At 40.0% G+C, this 24,600-nt stretch overlaps 1 long non-coding RNA gene across 1 annotated transcript; it reads left to right on the forward strand.

Moving 5' to 3' along the window:
- The first annotated feature begins 410 nt into the window (after positions 1–410).
- On the forward strand, positions 411–24,102 carry LOC125619442. The gene is made up of 4 exons (XR_007351005.1): positions 411–422; positions 9,900–9,907; positions 15,893–15,896; positions 23,681–24,102. It is a non-coding gene; the product is annotated as an uncharacterized LOC125619442 (long non-coding RNA).
- The last annotated feature ends 498 nt before the right edge of the window (positions 24,103–24,600 follow it).

A 24,600-nucleotide genomic window follows, 5' to 3' on the forward strand; every position in this document is an offset into this window, starting at 1 on the left:
AAATACGTTATTCTATACACAAAGAGTTAAATTCAGTGGACCTTAGAAATTGTGTCAGATGGAAGCACTTATTTTTAAAAGGTTACATTGTTTTGAAGTTTTGAGGTATGTGGTATTTTCAGAAATCTAGTCACCCCTTTGCTAGTCAATAGAATCTTCCATTTCTTTATTTTGTTTTTTTTTTTTTTAAAATATGTGGTGATATGGTCTACCCTCATATCACCCAATACAAATAATAAGTACTGTACAATTAAACAAGAACAGATTGGAAATAAGGGCAGTTAATTTGAACAAGTTCCCTAAACTTAAAAAAATAAAATCAGTATCTTTGAACTTCATTATGATGGTAGATTTCCCCTATCTCCAGTGGTTGCTGATTCCTCTGCAAGAAAATTATTTAGGTTTTCATATCTATTTCCTTAGTTGGGATCTTTTTTCATGAAACCTAACTAAATGACAAATGTATTTTTTAATATTAAAGAATACTGTCACAACTACACATTCTATTATATCTTCTTTTAAATCACATGCACATGCATTTTGCTACCCTTTACACATTCGAATCACACAAAGAAGTGCAGGGAATTATACAACAAACATTCAGGAACCCACCATCTTAGGTGGAGACAGTCAAAGAAAATTTACATTTTAAAACCTACTTTGTATCATGTTCTAGAGCAATGTTTCTATGTAGCCATCCAGAGATAATGAACAACCTGAGGTTGGTTTCTGCTTGCCAGTATTTTTTCAATCTAGGTAATTCTCTATCCCTTTTGATTTTAAAATTGTATGTATTAATAAATTCTCTTATTACTTTTTAGTTTTGTTGGCAGTTTTACTTTATCTTTATTTGCTGTTTTATTTTCCAATTTTCTAGTGGTTAAATTTTCTTCCAAAATTAATTTTAAAACATGCTCAAAACAAGATCAAGATGTCCGTTTTCACCATGGTCATTCAATACTACACGGAAGTTCCTGCCAGAGCCATCAGAAAAGAAAAAGAAATATGTGAAAGGAAGAAGTGAAACTTCCCTCTGAAGGACATGATCCTATGTATAGAAAACCCCAGAGTCCCCAGAAGTCTACTAGGTTGAGGAGCAAGTTCAGTGAAGCTGCAAATCCATAGTCAGCTCTTGGAAAATAGTGGTGTTTTTATATCCGTCAATGAACAAACCAAAAGGAGATCTTGTCCAGGAATAAACTGATCCAAGGAGATGAACGACTTGTACACTGAAAGCCAAAGAGGAAATTAAGAAGATCTAAGGAAATGGAAGGTAGCTCATGTTCACAGATGCGTGAGACAATATTGGCACACTGTGGGAAGTACCCACAGTGATCTACAAATTCAACACAACCCCTAAGTTCCATTAGTATCTGTGGCAGAAAAGGAAAAGCTGATCCTCAAATTCAGATAAAATTGTCAAAACAATCTGGAAAAAAAAATAACATCAGGACACTTGTACTTCACAGTTTCAAGACACAATACGAAGTTACCGTAATCAAAACAGTATTGATATAGAATATAATTAACAGTTCTAAAATGCATGTATCTCTGACCAATTGATTTTGACAAGGGGCTTAATCAATATGTGAGAGAAGTCTTTTCAAGGAGTGGTGTTTGGATAACTGGATTTCCTCTTTAAAGAATGTAGTTGAACCTGTACTGTACACGCTCCACAAAAGTGAACTCAAAATAGATAAACAACCTAAGACAACAGCTACCATAAAACCCTTGGAAGAAAACATGAGGAAAATGAATGACCTTGCATTGACCTTGCCATGGAGTCTTAGATATGACATCAAAAGAACAAACAACAAAGGAAAAAAAAAACAGATAAATTTGACTTTATGGAAATTTGAAACTTCCTCACATCCAAGGGCGTTATCAAGATGGGGAAGACTTCCAGCAATGCAGTTAGCTAGAGATATTGGCCCACTGTCCTCCCACAAAGGAAGACCACAAAGATAGAGAGCTTCTGTTCAGCTACACCAGAGAGTGCAGGAGGGCAGCGTGGATGAAAACTCAGAAACTGGGACATAGACTCAAGATGGCCTCAGAAGGAGGGAATGAAGTGCCACCTGTCCCTGCCAGATGGCACATGGGACAGTCTTCCTATAACAGAAAAGATGACCAGGAGGTCTCCAACAGACCCACTGATACCAGCCCCACTGAAGTTCAGGGTCCCTGAACTTCTTGCTGCTAGTGATGCTCCTGTAGCCCTCCTGGACTCTGGGCCCAGTTTGAGGAGCTGTGCCTCCTGTTCTGATGGGAGCCCCTCCACACAGTGCCCTCCCCTCCCTAGACTGCTGCTGCAGGGGTTTTCCAAGCCACACCCACTCCCCACCAGCCTCCCACCGCCCATCTTGCTGCCATACCTCTACTGGAACAGCCCTGCCCACACAGAGCCCAGGAGGGTGGGAACAGGTCCTCTGCCACTGTCAAGCCTGACGCACTGCTCCTGCCTAGGCTGGCCAGAGGACCTGGCCCTGTGTCCCCCAGGAGATTGATAGGTGCCTGTTCCCACTCTGTGCACCCCATTCGGCACTCCCAGGCCTGCTGGAGTGGTCCCACCCCACAGCCAACAGAGACTCCCCCACTTAATTACAGCACAGGTTTGCACAGGGCCCTCAGTTACATTCCAGGAGGTTACATGCAGACCGTATTACTGCACCCAGGTTTCATAGAAACTCATGGATATAAGATTTTAAGGAAAAATAGTGGAAATAATGAGCACATTTTCCTAAGAATACTTGAAAACTGCAGACCTGCCTTGGTTACTTTCCACGATGACACAATGCCAAATGCACACAGGAGAGGCTGGTGGTGTCCCCTAGCTGTGGTCAACAGGCAGCTCGGGTCCCTCCCACCACGGTTTGGAATAGGCAATAAGTCACTTAAGAAAGATCCCGTATTTTATTCTTTGTGAGCAGAACTTGATACCTATAAAACCAGAACTTAGCTTCCACTCTAAAAGGTCAGTGCTTCTTAACGTATATAAAATCCCAAATCATTCAACTCCACAGGGATGTTCTTTGAAAAACACACAACATTGATGACTATAATATTATCAAGTGTCCTTATCTGTATATTAGAACTTTGAGCTAATGAGCATTAGAAATATTCAGTGTCTTATCTACAGATTTTTGTAGCCACACCATCAAACCATGATCCAGAACAGTATGGTGGTCTTGTCAGAAGAAAGTGGGAGAAGGAGAGAGAACGTGACTTGTCTTAGTGACTTAGTTGGACCCAAGACCTGCAGTCATGTAATCTCTGTGTTCTCGTGCATTTACTGCAGTCTGACAGAACCGCTGGTGCTTTCAGTCTCTCCCCTTGAATTGCATAAGAAAGTCTTGATTTCCTAATCAGTGGGGAGAAGAAACAGGAGCCTGCGCTTTATCACACATGGAAGCACTTACGGGGCAGCTGCTGGTGCTGAGGGGCTGGCTTCTCCAAGACTCCGCTGTCAGCTGTCAGTGAATTGTCCCCCAAATGAATATTCTCACACATCCGTGTGCAAGGAAGGGGATGCTAGTAGTGGTTTGCCCGTTCCCTGATTTTATTTCTTCATTCTTTTTTTAAAAAAACAATTCATAGAACTTGAAAATACACTAAAAGCTTGATTCAGTTTAAAGTATTTTCACAATGAATGCAAAACTTCTGCACGCAGTCAAAAAGGGACTATATTCTTTGCCAGGTATTCTGACTAAATGATTTAAATATGGGGCAGAAGAAACCAAATAGGAATCATTTTCCATGGTAAACTAATTTAAATCATTCCACATAGTGATTTTTATGACATACTTCACATGAGGATTAACAGGACTGAGCCATTTCCTCTCTGGCCAAAAAAAAAAAAAAAAAAAAAAAACCACAAAGATTTTTTTGGACATTCTGGGTTGTTACATAAAAAAGAAAAACCTAATTATTGCAGGGTTTTAAGGTAACCTTTTGGAGGCTAGGAATGTAGCTCAGTGATACATCTAACCTAGCATGTGTGAGGCCCTGGGTTCCACCCCTAGAGCACAAAACAAAACAAACCAACCTCTTTGTGCAGGCCTTTCCACATGAAGATTTCGTCGGGTTCCATCTGTTTTGGATGAAGGCCCTGGAGCATGAGGCTTCAACAGCGACTCTGATAACAAGAAAACACACAGGGCTGCAGACCTCAAGAGCTTCTGATTTCTACCACAATTGGCTGCAGTTGGGAAGGCTGGTCCTTCTCTTATGCTTTGCAGAACTCAATGTATTGAGCTTAAAAGTAGCTGCTATTTAAAGTCAATTTCAATAGGGTTACCCATCCAGTTTTTTTAAAAAAAGGAAAAAATGTTTTGTTTTGTTTTTTGCCAGAGAAACTGTTCCTCCAATATCTAAAGTCGTCCAACACCCATGTGTGTGGAGCCAGTGGCCCACCCGGGCGCTCTTGGTGATGGCTGGCACTGTACTTGGCTCCGTGTGTATGGCTCAGAGCAAATGGAACACTTCCGAGACTTTCAGATGATGCCAATCGGCAAGGACAGAACTCCTTCAGGGCAAGAGGACTGTGTCTTACGCTGTTTGCACACTCAATGTTGTCTTAAGGGTCGAAACTCAGTGAATTGTGTTCTGGGCATCCTGAAGTACCGTGTGTGTGTGTGTGTGTGTGTGTCCTTTTCAGTCTTTCCCCCTCATTTTATATATGGTTTTAGGGATGTCGCTCAATGATTGAGAAAGAGAGACAGGTATAGAATTTTTCTTTTTAATGGACAAACTAGTCAGCATGATCTTTTTTACAACTTTATTTTTTTTGCCATGTCGTTCACCCCTTCTAATAGAACCCTCCATATCCATCCCAAGGCGGGGCTTTTGTAAAGGCTGGGGTTTCTGTTTGTTTTGTTCATTGATATATTCTCCAAATCTAGAATAATTGTTCATGGCACATAGCTGACATTCAATAAACAATTACTGAATAAACAGTTGTAATGATCCGACCTTTTGGGAGGGGTTAACACAGGAGCTCAGGGTAGAGCTTCTCAGAAGCAAAAGCAAAGATGAACAGTCAGCCACATCAGCAATTAGTACGTGATGTCTGTGATCCCTGTCTTTATGGATCAAAGGGGACTTCAGATCATGAATCTCAAGGAGAGAGAATGTGGAATACCTTCTACCTAATAAAAATGGTCATGGGAAATATGTAAAAATATTGTTTCCTTCAAGAGGGTCTGTTTCTCATCGAGCATGTGAAGGCATCTAAACAAAGCAGAGATGTTGACCTCTCAGCTGCCAGCACTGAACTGAAGGCAAAGGTGGATACGTAGAGACACACTTTATGCATCATGTGCCATACCTATACATATGGCCACTCTATTTGTATCTCTATACCTAGGTTTATGCACCACGTGTACATAAATATGTGTGTATATATTATATGTGTTTTCGCTATTGGGTCTTTTAAAATTTTAGTCCTTGCTAATTTAAGAGTCCGCCACAACGTTTTTTTCAATGATTTCCAAAATTAAGCGGAATTATTTTAAATGAATACCCAGAGAATGAGGAAGAGGACACATAATTTGCCTCCTAGAAGTGCTTTAAGAAAGATCACCCATTCCTGGCAGGTCGCCTTGCTCCCTGTCACCGTTTCTGCTCCTCCTGCCACGAGGTTTCTCCTTCATTTTGGCCGTAAGAACAGGAAGCCGCCCTGTGATCCTGATCACTCTTTCCAGACCAGGATTGCTGTTGTTCTCGTTTCACCAAAATGCTCTTTAAGTATCCTTGGTTTGATTTTGTATTGAAAGTATCAATTTCCACAGTTAAACTTAGGCCTACCATAGATATTCTAAAATTGTACCGAGTAATACGTAGGAGTTTATTGCATTTTACCCGGGACATTAAGCAATCCTAAGGAACCCGGTGTTTTAAGGAGAACTGTTAGCCAACTATGGCCAGGGATCACCCTGAGAAGCAGAGTAAAGAGCCCAGGGACTCACCAGGTCAGCTCCTCTGAGGGGAGCTACAAAACACACACAGGACGGGTAACTTAGCCTTCTATGAAGTCAGCAGGAACCTTACCAAAAATGTAAGGTTCACAGCAAAGTGAATGGCAGGCACAGGATTTCCCATACACTCCCTGCTCCCACAGATCCTCAGCCTCCTCAGCGGGTTCCACATCCCTCACCAGAGGCGTAGAGTTGCTGCAATTGATAAGTCGACACAGACCCACTATCACCCAGAGTCGACAGTGTTCACAGGGTCCCCGCCTGGCGTTGTGCCATCTGTGGTCTGAACACATTTAAAATGACGTGCATCCCGGGTGGCTTCCTGCCCTGAAAGCACTTTGTGCTCTGCTGACTCATCTCTCCCCCTCAAGCCTGGCAACTCCAGAGCCCGCCTTTTCCAGAATGTCCTGGCTGGAGTCACACACCAGGCCGTCTTCCACGCTGGCTGCTTTTCCTTAGCCATGCATCCCTTGGTGGCTGGACGGTTTCTTTCTCTGTGCTGTGGTGCCATGACTGACTTGTCCCTTCACCTCTAAAGGGCGTCTTGGTGGCTTCCAAGTACTGGCAATTTGCATTTCTTTTTTATATTTCACTTGGCATAGTTTTGAATGCATTAGTCTCAGTTACTTTTGTGTCAGGTAAGTAGAATATCCAGATAAATTATGGGTCTCCTAATTGTCTGTTTTTCTCTTAGTTAGGTTTTTTTAGTGTTGAGTGAAATTTTTATTGAAAGCTGGAAGTTATATATGAAATAACTTGTCCCCATCCTTCTATTGATGAGATCATTTTTATTAAGGCCTTTTGCCTCCATTTCAACAATTAAGGCACACTGACAAGTACAACTTTCTTTTAAGAGAGCTCAGATCACATAGTATATTTTTCAAGTGTTAAAATAGAACCTGAATTCCATATTCAAAGAAAACGTATTCCAGAGTGAAGGTTAAATTGGGACATTTTCATCAGGAAAAACTGAGATACTTTGTTGGCATTCCATCTGTCTAAAAGAGCTAAGCACATTTTTCAGGCAGAGGGAAATGAGAGTAGAAACCAAGCTGGAATATGAGGCCCACTGGTGAGGGCTCGGGGCAGCTGGCACGCTTACCCACCGCGGGTAGGAGAGCAGAATGGTGTGGCCCTCCTGGAAGAGCTTTGGCTTTTAGAATTACGCACACAATAACCAGATGGCACAGCAATCCTCCCCTGGTTGTGCTCACAGAAAGGCGTGTTCACATTCTGACTGGGGTGATTTGCATTTCTCTAATTGTTAGAGATATTGAATATTTTGTCATATATTTGTTGATTGATTGGATCTTTTCCTGTGAAGTATCTGTTTAGTTCCTTATAGCCTATTTATTGATTGGGTTATTTGGTTTACTGTGGCTGACTACTGTCTGCTCCTAACTGCCAAAACCCAGGAACAACCCAAATATTCTCTTTTTTTTAAAAAAAAAACTTGTTTTAATTAGTTATACAGGACAGTAGAATCTATTTTGACACATCACACATATATGGAATGTATCTTCTTATTCTTCTGGTTGTACATGATGTAGAAGCCCACTGGTCATGTAGTCATATATGCACACAGGGTAATAATGTCCTATTCATTCTACTGTCCTTCATACCCCTATAACCGTCCCCTCCCTCATTCACCTCTGCCTAATCCAAAGTATTCTTTCCTAACACCCCCATTATGAATTAGCATTTGCATATCAGGGAAAACATTCAGACTTTTTTTTTGGGGATTGGCTTAGTTTGCTTAGCGTGACATTCTCCAGCTCCATCCATTTACTGGCAAAGGCCATTATTTCATTCTTCTTTAAAGCTGACTAATATTCCATTGTGTGTGTGTGTGTGTGTGTGTGTGTGTATATACATATATATATGTGTGTGTGTGTATATATATATATATATATATATATATCACATTTTCTTTATCCATTCATCTGTTGAAGGGCTTGGTTCCATAATTTAGCTACTGTGAATTGAGCTGCTATAAACATTGTCATGGCCACATCACTGTAGTATGCTGATTTTATGTACTTTGGGTACAGACCAAGAAGTAGGATAACTGGGTCAAATAGTCATTCCAACCCATGTTTTCTGATTCCATAATGGTTGCACCAATTTGCACTCCCACCAGCAATGAGTGCACATCTTCCCCCACATCCTCCCCAACATTTATTGTTGCCTGTATTCTTAATAACTGCCATTCTGACTGGGGTGATTTGCATTTCTCTAATTGTTAGAGATATTGAATATTTTGTCATGTATTTGTTGATTGTTTGGATCTTTGCCTGTGAAGTATCTGTTTAGTTCCTTATAGCCTATTTATTGATTGAGTTATTTGGTTTTGGGGGTGTTAAGGTTTTTCAGTTCTTATATAGCCTGGAGATTAATACTCTGAGGTACATGTGGTTTGATTTTCTCCCATTATGTGGGCCTCTCTTCATGTTATTGATTGTTTCCTTTGCTGAGAAAAAGCTCTTTAGTTTGAATCCATCCCATTTATTGATTTTTGATTTTCCTTTTTGCGCTTTAGGAGTCTTCTTAAATGGGTGACGGAAAAACAGTCATATATTTGCACAATAGAGTACCACTAATAAAGAGTAACAATGTTTTCCTTCTTATCCTGACACTGGTAGAGGTGTAACAAATCTATAGATGAACTTGAATTCATGGAATTTTACAACAAAAGCAACACAAAGTGAATTTAATTATTTTAATTTTAAAAATAAATATTTAAAAATTTAATTGAAGTTCACTTAACGATTTTCTTAGTGTCAATCAAATACAGTTATTCAATTTTTATATTATTTTATTATTAAAATTAAAGGCCATTTGTTAAAATTTATTTTAAAAAATGGGGTGCCAACTATGTTGCCCAAATTGTCATTGAACTCCTGGGCTCAAGTGATCCTCCAGCCTCAGCCTCCTGAGTAGCTGGCTCCATTTACTTCTTAATTAAAACTCAGACCTATGTATAGAAATAACTTGATACTTTTAGCAATCAGTGAAACCACTGACTAAAAACTTAAAATTAAGAATTATTTTAATAGTTTAGATGAATGTCCAACTCATCTGGAGTTGGTATGTCACTGGGCTTTGAAATTTGTAAATAATATCATTTATTTACTGTTCAGTAGGGGTAGATATGGGAAACAGAGGGAAGTTAAGACAGAGGTTTTTGGAGACAGAGGTAACAGGAGAAGTCTTCATCTGAGGATGCAGAAAGAAGGAGAAGCCAAAGGTGCCGCAGCTGAGTGTGAGGTGGTGTCCCTTGCCGAGGTGGGTGGGCAGGGCGATTCACTTTGCTATTTGCTGAGCCTGAGATGCCCAAATGTGAGGTTCACTAGGAAGCCTGGAACTCACATGTGGACCAAAGGGCAAGTCTGTCCTGTCTCTGTGTTAGATGGCTTCTTTCAAGGTTAGTAATTAGGGGATGCCATCACTGAGTCCTTTAAATCTCAGCTGCACACTGCGTCACGCAGCCCACTGTACTTGAGCTCATGCACCATTTTTATTCAACCATGGAGCACAATAACATTATTAATGTTTCCCAGGTTGGGGGACATGTGCTGAAGTGAAATATGTGATTCAGAGGAGACTTTATTGATCGTATATACACTTATTATTATTCCTTTCCTTTGAGGAATACGAATTCTGAGGGTCACCCACAAGCATTTTTTTTTATTTGAATTCATCATCCTTTTCCAGAGTAAAGTGAAATATATTTTCATGTTTATGATGAATTTCTCACCAGGGGTGAAAATGCTTTCATAGAATATTTTTCATTGTAAATCTCTAGTGATATGTCATCAAAGATGGCATGGCATACTCAGACTGCAATATTATTCTTTATTTTTTTCTTTAAATTTATTGTATAACTGAAAAACACTTGCCTTTTGACAAATAACAGGCAAATAGAATAAAATGTTCTCAAAATATTTAGTTGTGATAAAGAAACATTTTATTTTAACATTGTAAACTCACATTCCTGGGTTGAACAGAGAAATTCTCAGGGCAATGTCACCGGGAGGCTGGAGCCCCGTAATAAAAATCTATCACAGCCAAACAGCTTGGCTTCCACCACTGGACCTCATTTGTTGATGTCTAATTAAAAAAATCATTTGCATTTGCTAAGGCATGTGTTTAGTTCCTACTCAAATAATTATTAAGCAAGCATGTGATTTAATTTTAATCTCCATTCTCCAGGGGCTCACTTTTCATGGTCACTTAAATAGGACCCTTCAAGATGAGCATTATTCATGTGTGTGGTACTTGTGCATCGTCTTCCCATCATAATTCATTTTATCACCTTCCCTTTTATTCTCCCTGTTTCCAGCATTTATTTTGCACACTAATTCTGGATGAGCTTATATTCTGGAAAGAAATGCCATCAAATTCCAAAGAATCAGGCTTTATTTCTCCAAAAATTGGGTGAATTCCCAGAAGATATTTCATGCTTCATAGTTTTATAGTTTAAGCAATAAAGAGGAGGAAACTAATTCCCTCTCCATTCTCATGCCCTCCTTCTAAGTAAAATTGAAACAGCCTTCTGTGCTCTTTCTGATTTGTTTTGACATCCATGAACGATCTTGCTGAAATGCAGTTTTATTCTTTCCTCTGCTATACCCATTGATTTTATTAATCTTCCATTCTCAATGATGTAACCTGAATAGGATGTTATGCAATTATTAGGCCAAATCAACAAATATTCGATTAAGAATCAAGATAATTGAAACCAGGAATATAAGTCATTTTTGTGAATAGAAGTTTTTACAGAGATAAAATGCATCTTACTTTTAAATAATTTTATTTTCATTTGGATGTTGAAATTTTGTCTGGAAAACATTTAAGGGCTATAATTTTTAAACCAGAAAAATCTGTTTTACAAATCAGAAATCATCAGAAATATAGCAGTATATTTCATGAAGAGTATTTCTAAAACCTCCATTTCTCAAATTGTATTAAACATGGAAAATGACTCACTTTTTTATATTCATTGCCCTTTGGGGCTTAATTTGTACTTCTGTGCAATTAATGATTTATTATGTCAAGCAATCAATAAAATTATACATTTAGGCAAGGAATTTAGCATGTGTCAATAATTAGAGCACCAGCAATGATCTCCACCGGCTTTAGCCTATGATCTGCCTTGGTGATTTTTTTCCAATTAATTTCATTTCACTCCATGAAAGCCAGGAAAACATTGCATTAAGCAAGAAATAGAATTCTATGATCCAAGAAAAAAAATGGGAAGAATAAGAGTGTTTTAATCACACTGACATAGTTCTTTTATATAATTATCACTATTCTATTTTTCATGCAGAATCAATTTATCGGTCCTTGAAGCAAATAAATGACAATTCTCAAATAATGATTATTCAATGTTATCCCTTTAATGTATAAGAATAAGAAAAATCATAAGCAATAAATTTACAAAGATAATTTTAAAAGACAGATCCAGATGATGTAATCTGTACAGAAAAATGTTATATTTTTTATCTTCTACATTTAATAACTGTGAAATTTCATTGCTATATTTGGAAAATGTCTTATGATGCTATGAATTTGTTGAGACATTTCAGAGTGATGAAGAAATAAGAGATTTAATTAAATTCCATATTCCAGATTTTAAGGGAGGAGAACGATTATTGAATTTTAAATATTTTAAATTACTCACATAATTTTAAAATTATTTCCTTTGATGATGTGCATTGATTGAGAACATCTTGAAGATGCAGGAGAGGGTAAACCTGGGAAAATCACTCATTCTTTCATTAACCACATATAAGCCTGTTAATATCTATTCTTTTGCTCCTTAGATTCAATCAGCCAACAGCTCCCTACCAGGCACCTGCTATATGTGGACTCTATTCAAGACAGCCAACATTCTGCTTTTGGAGTCTATATCAGTTCATTTTCTGATGCTATAGCAAAGTACCTGAAGCTGCCTACTTACAAAGAAAAAATAGTTTCTTTAGCTCGCAGTTTGGGGGCTGAAAGTCCAAGGTCAGGTGGGCCATCACCTTTGCATCTGGTGATGGCAGATGGCAACATAATGGCAGAAGCCTGGGTGGAGGAAGCCCAGGGGCCAGCAAGAGGAGCCAATTTCACCCTTTTTTCACCACGCACTCTCATAAGAACCATCTCAGGGTCTCACAGGTACTATACTAATCCCTTCTGGGGGCAGCACCCCAAAGACTGAAGAGCCTTCCGTAGGCCCGCCTCTGGAAGGTTCCAGCACCTCTCAGTACCACAAGAAGACCCGGCTTCCAACAGGACCCCTTGGGGCACCCAGGAACCATGCCATGGGGAAGCAATGTCAGAGCGGCAAGATGGCGGTCCTGTGTGAGGAGGGACGAGAAACCAAGCAACCCCAGGAGGACAGAGCACCACAGGGGGAGGGCGAACCGTGGGCCCTTCCTCTGGGCGCCCAGGAAAGCAGGGGAGGACGTGGCCTTAGAAATGCAGCCTGGATGATGAGATGGAGCAGTGTAGGCCCAGGATTTCCAGATGCACTAGGAAAAAAGATGCAAACTCCTAATGTGGGAGTGATCTTCAATGAACGGGGACAGAAATGAGGGCACTTTAGAAGTTCTGGTAAACAATGGGTAAGGTGGACTGACAGGGGCGTGGAAATAGAAAGTGACCAAGGGCCGGATGGGAATGGTCGGCAGGCTGGTGATTTTAACTTGAGAGTAATTAAAGACTCATTAAGAAGGGTTCCACATCGCGGTTTCCTTAAATCGGCCATTTGGGTGCAGAAGGGACTGTGGTAGGCGAGGACTGGGGAGCGGCAGAGCAGCAGGGAAGTCGGCTGTTCTTCAGTCCAGATGGGAGCCGGAGGCTGGAGTTGGGAGAGGGTCGGAGGCCAAGGAAGGGGCACCAGAGTCAGGGCACTTTGGAGGGGCAGTCACAGGATGGGCCAGTGGCCACAGGATCTGGACACCACCTGGGTTCTGAGTGGGTGGAGGCACCATTTACAGAGAAGGGGTAAGATGGAGGAAGAGGTCAGGAAGGAGAGAACTCTTTCTAAAGGTCTCTTTGTTAAAAAAAAAAAAAATCACATTCAAAAAAATGTTTGTTAAACGTCCAAGTGGGAATATGAAGTAGGCCAGCAAGTGTGGAGATGTGGATACCAACACATGTATGTGTGCACACACACGCATGCACACACATGCACACCACACACACACACGTGTGCACACACAGATGTGTGTATACACCATGGTTTTGTAATCTATTCTTGTACTCTATTATGCATAAAATTATTTCCAAAATATCATTTCGGAGACTGCACAGATATCCATTGAATAAATGTAGCGTAGTTTCTATGAACTATTTCCTTTTTTTGGTGAGATTTACTTGTTCCTAAGTACCTTGATTTCCCCCACCCCAATATATCTGTTCGTCACCCTTGAGCATAAATATGCACATCTATTTTATCCGAATGGATGAAAGTTCCAACAACAGAATGGCCAGATCCACAGGTTTCCACGCCTTTATAGATTTGGAAGCTCGAGTCCTGTGCGGCTGCATCGAGGGCACGGTTGGCATCCCATCAGCAGCTCAGAGGGTGATGCTTCTGACTGCCCCATCCAATAGTTTATGTTACTCTGTGCCATTGTGAAGAAAAGTGTCACCTTGCTGTGTAGTATTAAAAAAGGATTCCTGAGGTTGGGGTGCAGTTCAGAGGCAGGACATGCGCTTAGCATATGAGACCCTGGATTCAATCCACAGCACCAAAAAGAAAAGAAAAAGAAAACAGATAGTATTTCTTTGGTGCTGTTGAGGGTGAATTTTTCACATCCTCAGTCATTTGTGAATTAGCTGAATGTGGCCTTTGGCTTTTTAGGATTTTTAACTTTTTCTCCATCATTTGTCTGAAATCTTTATTCTGTTCACCTCTCTCTCTGTGGACTCTGGAACTGTGCCTCTAGGGTTGAACAGGGTCTAGACTCGGGGAGGTAGGGCCTGTTGAAGTGGTGCTGTGGAGCTGTCTCAGTGGTCTTCTCTCTGTGTCATTTCTTGTGCTTAAGGAGGTGAAGACACTGATTCCACGTGTTTGTGCTGGATTCTGATAACTCGCCCCTCAGACCCCGCTCTTCCCTTTCTGGCCCACTCTGTGAAGCTGAGCCAGCCTGGTGGTTCCCTCCCTGGTGCAGGTAGAGAGGCCACACCTCTCAAGTCCAGGCTGGTACTTCCGGTCCTGGCCCTGGCCCTGACAGTCCCCACCACTTGCTCTCTCAGCGTGTGAGGCTGCCCCGCTTTCCGGACAAAGCCTCATTAGCTGAGCAATAGACAGGAAGAATTTAGAAAAATAACTCCAGCAGAACCCCATGAAAAGTCACTAAAATTCATACTCACCAATCGCCTTTCTCTTAATTACTTTTTCATTAACTATGCCGCAGTTTCCATTTTTGTACTTGTTATTAGGTGCAAGAAGGTACTTGAATTTTAATGTTGCTGCACTTGGTTTCTGACTTGAGTTCCTTGAAGCTCCTGTTGATAGCAATAATTTTAAAAAGAGAAATTTTGGGATCATTTGTCTTTAAAATATGGATAGTTTAATGTTTCCAAATTCCTGGTTTTTTCCCTTTTGACTTAGAGCTTCCATTTGGTCTCTATCACAAGTCACCTGTCTACCTGTGCCTGTTCTCCTGAATTAGCAAGGTTGTATATTTGGGGTTGGGAGGACGCAGGGTGGGGGGCAATCTCACTGGGGTCAGATTCCAGGTCCATATTCCATGTGCACTTTTTAGGCAATGGCCAATTCTTACCTGGCCGAGCTAACAGGGAAACTGCACCCCGCCCGCAGACTCGGTGCCCTTTGAAGGGCCTGGAGGCCAGCAGCCGGCCACACCCTGCCCCTCTGAGCTCCCCGCCCCGCCCCATCAGAGGCCTGTGATGCACAGGGCCACGCTGTGGAGGCCTCTTCGCGGGGGCGTCCTGGGTGCTCTTGTCCCCTCTGAGATCCTTTCACTCCCTGCCCTTACCCCCATCCTGCTCAGGGTTCCCTCTACCACGGGACCCTCCCCAGTGTGCGGGGGGGGGGAGAAGGGAGGACCCCCGCCCTGCTCCAGGCCCAGGCACCCCACAGAGGCTCACTGTGGCTTCTGCTGGGCTCCTTGTCCCTGGATCCCCCAGGACCTGGAGCTCGCTCTCTCCTGCCCACCTCCACTCCCACCACCTACCCGCAGCCTCGGCCCCGCCTTCTTTCTGACTGGAGGCTACACCCGTCCGTCTGTCCACAGCAGCCACCGAGGGCAGGCCCTGGAGGAGGAGCACTCACCTCCCAGGAGCGACCCTGAGGCTGTCTGGCTGTGCTCCCTCGTGCCTGTGTGGCCGCGTCCCCGAGAGGCGCAGAGACCAGCTCTGCTCCTACAGGGTCCTGCAGGAAGGCAGCCAGCCCACAGGGCGACGGGGCAGACGTTGTCAAGTGCCAGCCTCGCTGAGCTCCTGCGCCTCCCAGCAGCTAAGTCCTTCCTGGGGCTGATCCCCACGTAGATAAGCCATGTGTGTGTGTGTGTGTGTGTGTGTGTGTGTGTGTGTGTGCGCGCGCGCGCGCTTGAGGACGTCTGATAACAGAGCCAACGGATGCATCTTGGAACTATCAGGGGACGAGCGAGGACGTGGAAGGAAAAGGGACACTTCCTCTGGTGCCCTCAGGCTTTCCCTGGAGTTACCAGGAATTTACTCTTGGAATCTTGTCACCTGAAGGAAGGGCCACCGCACAGACGCCTGGCAGTCACCAGGTGTGAAGCCATTATCGCCCATCAATAAAGACTGTGTGGAAATCCAGCTCTGGAAGGAGCACCCTGGATCGTTTCTGTCCCCGTGAATCCTTCCTGGTAGGAAGCTGAGGAAGGATTTGAAACAGGCACACGCTGACTTCGCTGTCTGCACCCAAAGAGTGAAGTGACAAAGGAAAAATGACAGGCAGCATCAGTCATCCACGGTGCACCTGCTAACTGCAGGCCTGCGGCCAGCCTTGGAAGACCAGGAATGTCCAGGCTCTGTGTCCTCATGAAAACTGCCAGGGCCAGGGAAGACAGGAGGGAGAAACCTGACCAAGCCGGTGACCCCCTGTGTTCAGGCCTGCCTGGCACCTGCCTATGCACTTGCTATCACCCAGTTTCTTTAGCGAAGTTTGGGATTTTGATTTGGTCCTTCCTAATGTGAGTTTTTGAATGATTCAAGTGTCTCGACTTCAGCGTTACCCCTAAGCACTAGCCAATGATGACTGTTATCTACAAATGCAGTATTGACATTTTGTGGCTTGAAAAATATCCCATTTATATTTAATCAGCTTCAAAGAGGGACTATAAAGAGGGACTGTAAAGAGCCTATGATTTTCATATCACATAAATATTCTCTCATAAAGGAAGTCTGTGTGCGTATTTAAATCTCATTCGGGTAACACTGCAGGTAGACGGCAGATAAGAATTCTTCGGGTAGGTGTCCATAGCACTAGCATTTCTGAACTAGGAGTGTGCACCAGTTGTTCATTCTTGCCTCCAAGTTCCCTTCCTGTATCAGTGTACTCCTTGTGCTTAAGCTAGAATAACTGAATATGTAGGATTTTATTAGCTTTTCCTGGAAATTTTTAATAGTATTTCATTCTGTTGTCAAGATACCAAGGAGCATGTCTTCATTTCTAAAGAAAAACAGATGCCCATTCTGTGGCATAATACCTGCATTATAACATTATGAAATCTTGGAGGTTCTATAAAAACATATTGATTGACATATGTTAAATAGCATTAAAATGATGTGCATACTTACACACACATATACATGCATATTTATAGGGACACACATATTTGCACTTTAAAATATAAGAGAGATGTGGAATCATTAAAATGCCTTCTGTAATTAAAGTTTTCCACTATAATATAGTATTATGGTATAAACAAAATATGTATTTATGTGCATATAAACACATATAAATAAGAGCTATGTTTTAATATCTGTTTTTATTATATAATGGCCATAATTGCTTGCTTGTTTTCCTGAAACTGAGTTTTCTATCATTCTATTTTGCCTCAGTCTGGCTGGGCACAAAATCACTGGGAGGTCACGAGCCACTTGTAGGTTCAAACAGGAACTACTTTATTGCCCGAACCCAACGGGAACTCTCTAGAACTCAACAGGAACTCTTCGAGAACTCAAAAGTAGCGGGCACCCGAGGTAGCAGGAGCCACCTTATTGCCGGACAGCAGAGGTTTATATACACAACTGAATACACAGCTTGTTTCAATTTAGCATCATCCAGTTACAGCAGTCAGTCATTATCTTAATAATTATACACAGCTTAACTTAATTATCATCATCTTAATGGCTCACTGGCGATACTTTTCAACCACTCCTTCTGGCAAAATGCCAGGCGCCATCTTGACTTGGTTGTGGCTCTCAACACTATTTACTAAAAAAAGTCAATGTTTATCTCATTTTTTCTTTTTAATCCTGTGTACATCATGTTCAACTGCAGAATCATTGAAGTAACTTAGAGCCTCTCTTCTGGCTCACTCCACAGAACCTTCTCACCTACTTCCACTGCCTGGACTTCTGAGATGGCAATTCTCAGGCTTTTCTTTATAACTTTTAAACCTCATGAATCCACAAGCATATCTTCATATTTAAAAGTTTATGTGTATCAATGCATACCTTTTAATTCATCTGTCACTTCTGTTTATGCTTGATATTTTTCTTTGTGAGATTTATCTATCTTGCTCTGTGGTTTGGTCATTTTCATGGCTGTATAATATTCTGGTGAATAAATATACTGCAATGCAATATGTGATCAACGGTTCTTTCGCTGGATTCCAGTGTTTGTTGTTATACACGGTAGTGTAGAATATTACATATGTACAGAAGTTTCTCTAAGATCTAGAGTTAGAAATACAATTAATTATTGGGCATGTGGACTTTCAGTTCTGCTAGAAAATAGTAAGAGATAGCTTTTCTCTCAAGTTATAGCAATGCACATAGTCACCTTCAGTAAGCCAAGTTTCGATTCCTTGGAACCTTCTTGCTATTACACAATATTGACAGATTACACATTTTTCTAATTTGATAGATGTAAAATGGTATGCATTTGTAGTTTTAATTTGCATTCCTCTGAACTTTAGTAGTAGTAGGCATTCTTTTTGTTTATTGGCTATTAGATTATCTTTGCATTGCTTTACTTTTCTCTCTATAATTGATACATAAAACCTCTTTAAAATCTTTGATGACTAGTATTTTGTCAGTTATATGTGTTGTCAGTAATTATTGCCACAATACTGTTGCCTAATAAACCATTGGCAATCCTTGCTGTCATTCACAGGAACTACACATTCACATCATTCTGCAGGCTGGTGCACAGGTTAAGCTGGCTGGGAGAGTTTTCTCATCTCGGCTGGGCCCCTCTCGGTGGCATGTGGCTGGAATGTGGCTGATCTATTATTAGCAGAATAGTCCAAGTTCAGATGTATCATTTCTCTAGCTACCTCTCTCTTCCTGAATACCCAGCCTGGTTTCCAGTTATTTGCTATTAGTAACACAGCTGTAATGGGTATTCATACAGAGAGCTATTTTTGCATGTGTTGGGACAGCAAGCTCTTTAGGACTGGTTCTTTTTTTTTCTAGTTTTTAATTGATTTATTTTATTTCATTTTTTTAATTTTTTAATTTGTTTTAATTAGTTATACATGACAGTAGAATGCATTTATGCACTTTGATATATCATATATAGATGGGATATAATTTCTCATTTTTCTGAGTGTACCTATTGTAGAATCACATTGGTCATGGAGTCACATATGTACATAAAGTAATAATACCTGTTCTGTTCTACTATCCTTCCTATCCTCACATTCTTTCTCCTCCTCTCCCTTCATTTCCCTCTACCTAATCTAAGGTGATTCTATTCTTCTCTGGGGACCCACCCCCATTGTTGTGAATTAGCATCCATATATTAGATAAAACATTCGGCCTTTGGTTGTTTGCTTGCTTAGCAGTATAATCTCCAAGACCATTCATTTACTGGCAAATGCCATAACTTCATTCTTTCTTAAAGCTGAGTAATATTCCATTAAGTATATATACCACATTTTCTTTACCCATTCATCTATTGACAGACACCTAGGTAGGTTTCATAGTTTAGCTCTTATGCATTGGGCTTCTGTAAGGACTGGTTCTTAGCAGAATTGTTGCAGTGACACAGAGGCAAATTTTGATATTTCATTGATTCTGTCAAGTTCCCCTAATAAAGGTTTTACCAGTTCATTCCCACATGCTATATGAAGAATCTTCTTTTCCCGTTGGTTCAAAATGTATCTCATTTTTCTCTTATAAGGTTTTTTTTTTTTTTAACTGTCAGCTGTCTTTTTCCTGTTTTCAATGTCTTTTGTAATTACTTTCTCATCCCTTTTTAAATTTATCCTTTAAAGTTCTCTTTTTCATGTTGGTTTGTAGGAGTTTCAATTTTCTTTTCTTTTTTTTTTTTTAAGAGAGAGTGAGAGAGAGAGAGAGAGAGAGAAAGAGAGAGAGAGAAATTTTTTTTTAATATTTATTTTTCAGTTCTAGGCGGACACAACATCTTTGTTTGTCTGTGGTGCTGAGGATCGAATCCGGGCTGCACGCATGCCAGGCGAGCACGCTGCCGCTTGAGCCACATCCCTAGCCCAGGAGTTTCAATTTTCATTCAAACTATGATTTGATAAAGAAATCAATTATCATAAATGTTTTTCATATTTTTTTTCATCCAGCCAGATTTGTCAGCTTTTTCCTTTAGCTGATTTAAATTTAAACAGCATTTTTGTTTAAATTCTGGGGATTAAACCCCAAACTCAGGTATGTGAGCAAGTAGTCTACCAGGGAGTTCATCTCCTGTTTTCTTTCCTGGAAGGCACTCTGCACACACAGTACATAGCTAAAGACACGGACATGCTTTTCCTTTATAAACTCCTTTGCCACACAAAAATAGAGTGTTGTATTGCTATTTTTGCTGGTATTTTTCATTAAGATTTCAGATTTACCCAGAATTCACTGTGTCCAGAATGCATTGGAAATCTGTGTTTCTTTTTTTCCCAATTATAGAAGCAAATTGAATAGCAAACTTTTTATTTAAACCTGAGACAGGTTCTGAAATTTTCAATAACTATAACTCCATATAATCAATCATAGACACAATTTTACAAATATTTTAGTTTCATTGGACTTGATTATCAATCTAACTTAATCTCTTATTTATTAATAGTCTCATAAATTTTTCCTTTTAATATGCTAATGCTACCTCCCACATTTCACAGCATGGCTGAAGATTTATTTTAAAATTTGTTTCTTCTTTTATTTCAGTGAAGTTTTAAGAGAGAAGGGAGATGACAAAAAGGGGGGGGGGTCCTTGCATTTATCCCATCTGAAACCAAAATTTTTAGATGAAACTTGATTCCTTGCTTTGCCATCTTCCTTCTGGGTTCCTGTCTCTAAAATTTGAAGAATAAAATCCATGGACAATAACAGAAGGGGAGAATAAATGGAGTAGGATTTATTTAAGTGAGAAGACAGAGAACCCGCAAGATGTAAGAGGGGGCCACACAGCAGGAAGAACCTCATTGGGTGTGCTTAGGGGCCCAGGTAGTCCTGGGGCACCAGCATTGATCAAAGTCTGTGTTAAGCAGGCATAGAGAAGGCATCAAAGCTGTTGGCTGCTCCCGTAGCCTGAGTTCTAACCCTTCCTGTAACTCCCACGGGGTCCACTCCTACCTCCCATCTTCCCACCTCCCTGGGACCAAGAGGTTGGCTGGAGGGTTCCACAGGTGAGCCTTGAGGTCTTTTAAATTTGAAATAGGCCTTGATAGTGCCCATCAATACTTCTCAGTTCAGCCTCCTAGCCTGGCCTCCGCCTTTGAATAAGACATTAATAGGGGCCCATTGCCTGACCATGACCTATCCTTATTCCAGTCATTGGTGAGAATAGCCCTTTATATTTGGGTTTTAAATTTGTTCAGATATTACTGTATATATTTTATAGTATAAATTATTATGAAAAGCAATTAATCATGCCCTGATCTACTTTTATAAAAACATTTATGTACTTATTAAACATTTATGATAAAGTTTGATTAGTAAACACATACCTAATACTCAAAATGATCCTGAGGATATTCATACTCCCTGTGGCAAATGCGGCATGTTCCTGTGTGTCTATGCTGTGCTCCTTCAGCAAACACCTCCAAACACCGACTCACTTAGAGAATGCAAATTTTCTTTGTCCTACTCTAAGTGAAAATCTTCCAGGCTTTGGGGTAAATCTTTATGGGTTTGAAACTTTTCATTCCCTTTAACTCAGGTGTCCTGGGAGGATCCGCATCCTCATATCGAGGGAAACATTTGACCTTCGGTTTTTTGGTATTGGTTTACTTCACTTAGCATGATATTCTCCAATACTATCCATTTACCTGCAAATGCCATAATCTTGTTCTCTTTTAATGCTGAGTAATATTCCATTGTATATATACCACATTTTCCCTATCCATTCATCCATTGAAGGGTATCTGGGTTGGTTCCACAGTTTAGCTATTGTGAATTGTGCTGCTATAAACATTGATGTGGCTGTGTCCCTATAGTATGCTGTTTTTAAGTCCTTTGGGTATAACCGAGGAGTGGGATAGCTGGGTCAAATGGTGGTTCCATTCCAAGTTTTCCAAGGAACCTCTATACTGCTTTCTAGATTGGCACCAATTTGCAGTTCCACCAGCAATGTATGAGTGTGCCTTTTCCCCACATCCTCGCCAACACTTATTGTTTTTTATTTGTATATGACAGCGAATGCATTATAATTCTTATTACACAGTTCTTAGTAGCTGCCATTCTGACTGAAATGAGTTGAACTCTTAGTTTTGCTTTGCATTTCTCTAATTACTAGAGATGTTGAACATTTTTTCATATATTTGTTGATTGATTATATATTCTCCTCTGAGAAGTGTCTGTTCAGCTCCTTAGCCCATTAATTGACTGGGTTATTTGTTTTTTTGGTGTTGGATTTTTGAGTGCTTTATATAACCTAGAGATTTGTGCTCTCTCTTATGTTCTGTGGAGAAGATTTGCTCCCATTCTGTAGGCTCTCTGTTCACCTCACTGATTGTTTCCTTTGCCAAGAAGAAACTTTTTAGTTTGAATTCATCCCATTTATTGATTCTTGCACTATAGGAGTCGTATTAAGGAAGTTGGGGCCTAATCCAACATGATGGATATTTGGGCCTACTTTTTCTTCCATTAAGTGCAGAGTCTCTGATTTAATTCCTAGGTCCTTCATCCACTTTGAGTTGAATTTTGTGCATGGAGAGAGATATAGGTTTAATTTCATTTTGTTACACATGGATTTCCAGTTTTCCCCCCTCTTCTGTTGAAGAGGCTATATCTTTTCTCTAATGTATGTTTTTGGTGACTTTGTCTAATATGAGATAACTGTAATTATGTGGGTTTGTCTCTGTGTCCTCTGTTCTGTACCATTGGCCTATTTTGAGGCCAATACCATGCTGTTTTTGTTACTATTGCTTTGTAGTATAGTTTAAGGTCTGGTATTATGATGCCACCTGCTTCACTCTTCTTGCTAAGGATTGCTTTGGCTATTCTGAGTCTCTTATTTTTTCAGATGATTTCATGATTGCTTTTTTTATTCCTATTAGGGATGTCATTGGGATTTTGATTTGGGTTGCACTGAATCTGTATAGTGCTTTTGATAGTGTGGTCATTTTCACACTATTAATTCTGCCTATCCAAGAACAAGGGAGATCTTTCCATCTTCTAAGGTCTTCTTTAATTTCTTTCTTTATCATTCTGAAGTTTTCACTGTACAGGTCTTTCACTTCTTTTGTTAAGTTGATTCCCAAGTATTTTATTTTATTTGAGGCTATTTTAAATGGGGTAGTTTTCCTCATTTTCCTTCTAGAGGATTTGTCATTGATACACAGAAATGCCTTTGATTCATTGGTGTTGATTTTATATCCTGCTACTTTGCTGAATTCGTTTACTAGTTCTAGAAGATATCTGGTGGAATTTGGGGGGTCTTCTAGGTATAGAATCATATCATCAGCAAACAGTGCTAATTTTAGGTCTTCTTTCCTATTCATATCCCTTTAATTCTTTTTTGTCTGTCTAATTGCTCTGGCTAGAGTTTCAAGAACTATGTTAAATAGAAGTAGTGAAAGAGGGCATCCCTGTGTTGATCCAGTTTTTAGAAGAAATGCTTTCAATTTTTCTCCATTTAGAATGATGTTGGCCTGGGGCTTAGCATAGATAGCTTTTACAATATTGAGATATGTTCCTGTTATCCCTAGTTTTTCTGGTGTTTTAAACATGAAGAGGTGCTATATTTTGTCAAATGCTTTTTCTGCATCTATTGAGATGATCATATGGCTTTTATCTTTGAGTCTATTGATGTGATGAATTACATTTATTGATTTCCGTATGTTGAACCAACCTTGCATCCCTGGGATGAACCCAACTTGATCGTGGTGCGCTATCTTTTTGATATGTTTTTGTATTTTATTTGCCAGAATTTTATTGAAAATTTTTGCATCTATATTCATTAGAGATATTGGTCTGAAGTTTTCTTTTTTTGATGTGTCCTTGTCTGGTTTTGGAATCAGGGTGATATTGGCGTCATAGAATGTGTTTGGAAATATTCCCTCTTCTATCTTATGAAATAGTTTGAGGAGTAATGGTGTTAGTTCTTCTTTAAAGGTCTTGTAGAACTAAGCTGTGTGTCCATCTGGTCCTGGGCTTTTCTTGGTTGATAGGCTTCTGATGGCGTCCTCTATTTCATTGCTTGCAATTGATCTATTTAAGTTGTGTATATCATCCTGATTCAGTTTGGGCAAATCACATACCTCTATAAATTTGTCAATGCCTTTGATATTTTCTATTTTATTGGAGTAAAAATTTTCAAAATAATTTCTAATAATCTTCTGTATTTCTGTAGTGTCGGTTGTAATAGTTCCTTTTTTCATCATGTTTGTTAGTAATTTGAGTTTTCTCTCTCCTTCTCTTTGTTAGCAAGGCTAATGGTTTATCAATTTTATTTATTTTTTTCAAAGAAACAACTTTTGTTTTGTCAAGTTTTTTAATTGTTTCTTTTGTTTCAATTTTATTGATTTCAATTATTTCCTGTCTTTGAGATGTAATATTAGGTCATTTATTTGTTGACTTTTTCTTCTTTTAAGCAATGAACTCCATGCAATGAACTTTCCTCTTAGAACTGCCTTCATAGTGTGGTAGAGATTTCGATATATTGTATCTGAGTTCTCATTTACCTCTAAGAATTTTTTAATCTTCCTCTTTGATATCATTTGTAACCCAGCGTTCATTCAATAGCACATTATTTAGTATCCAGGTGTTGGAGTAGCTTTTATTTTTTATTTTATTATTGATTTCTAATATCATTTCATTATGATCTGATAGAATACAGGGTAGTATCTCTACTTTTTCATATTTGCTAAGAGTTGCTTTGTGGCATAATATATGGTCTATTTTAGAGAAGCATCATGTGCTGCTGAGAAGAAAGTGTATTTGCTTGTTGATGGAGGAAATACTCTATATTAGTTATTGATTGTATTATTGAGTTCTATAGGTTCTT

Source organism: Marmota marmota, unplaced genomic scaffold (assembly GCF_001458135.2).
Source record: "Marmota marmota marmota unplaced genomic scaffold, marMar, whole genome shotgun sequence".
Taxonomy (NCBI): Eukaryota; Metazoa; Chordata; class Mammalia; order Rodentia; family Sciuridae; genus Marmota; species Marmota marmota.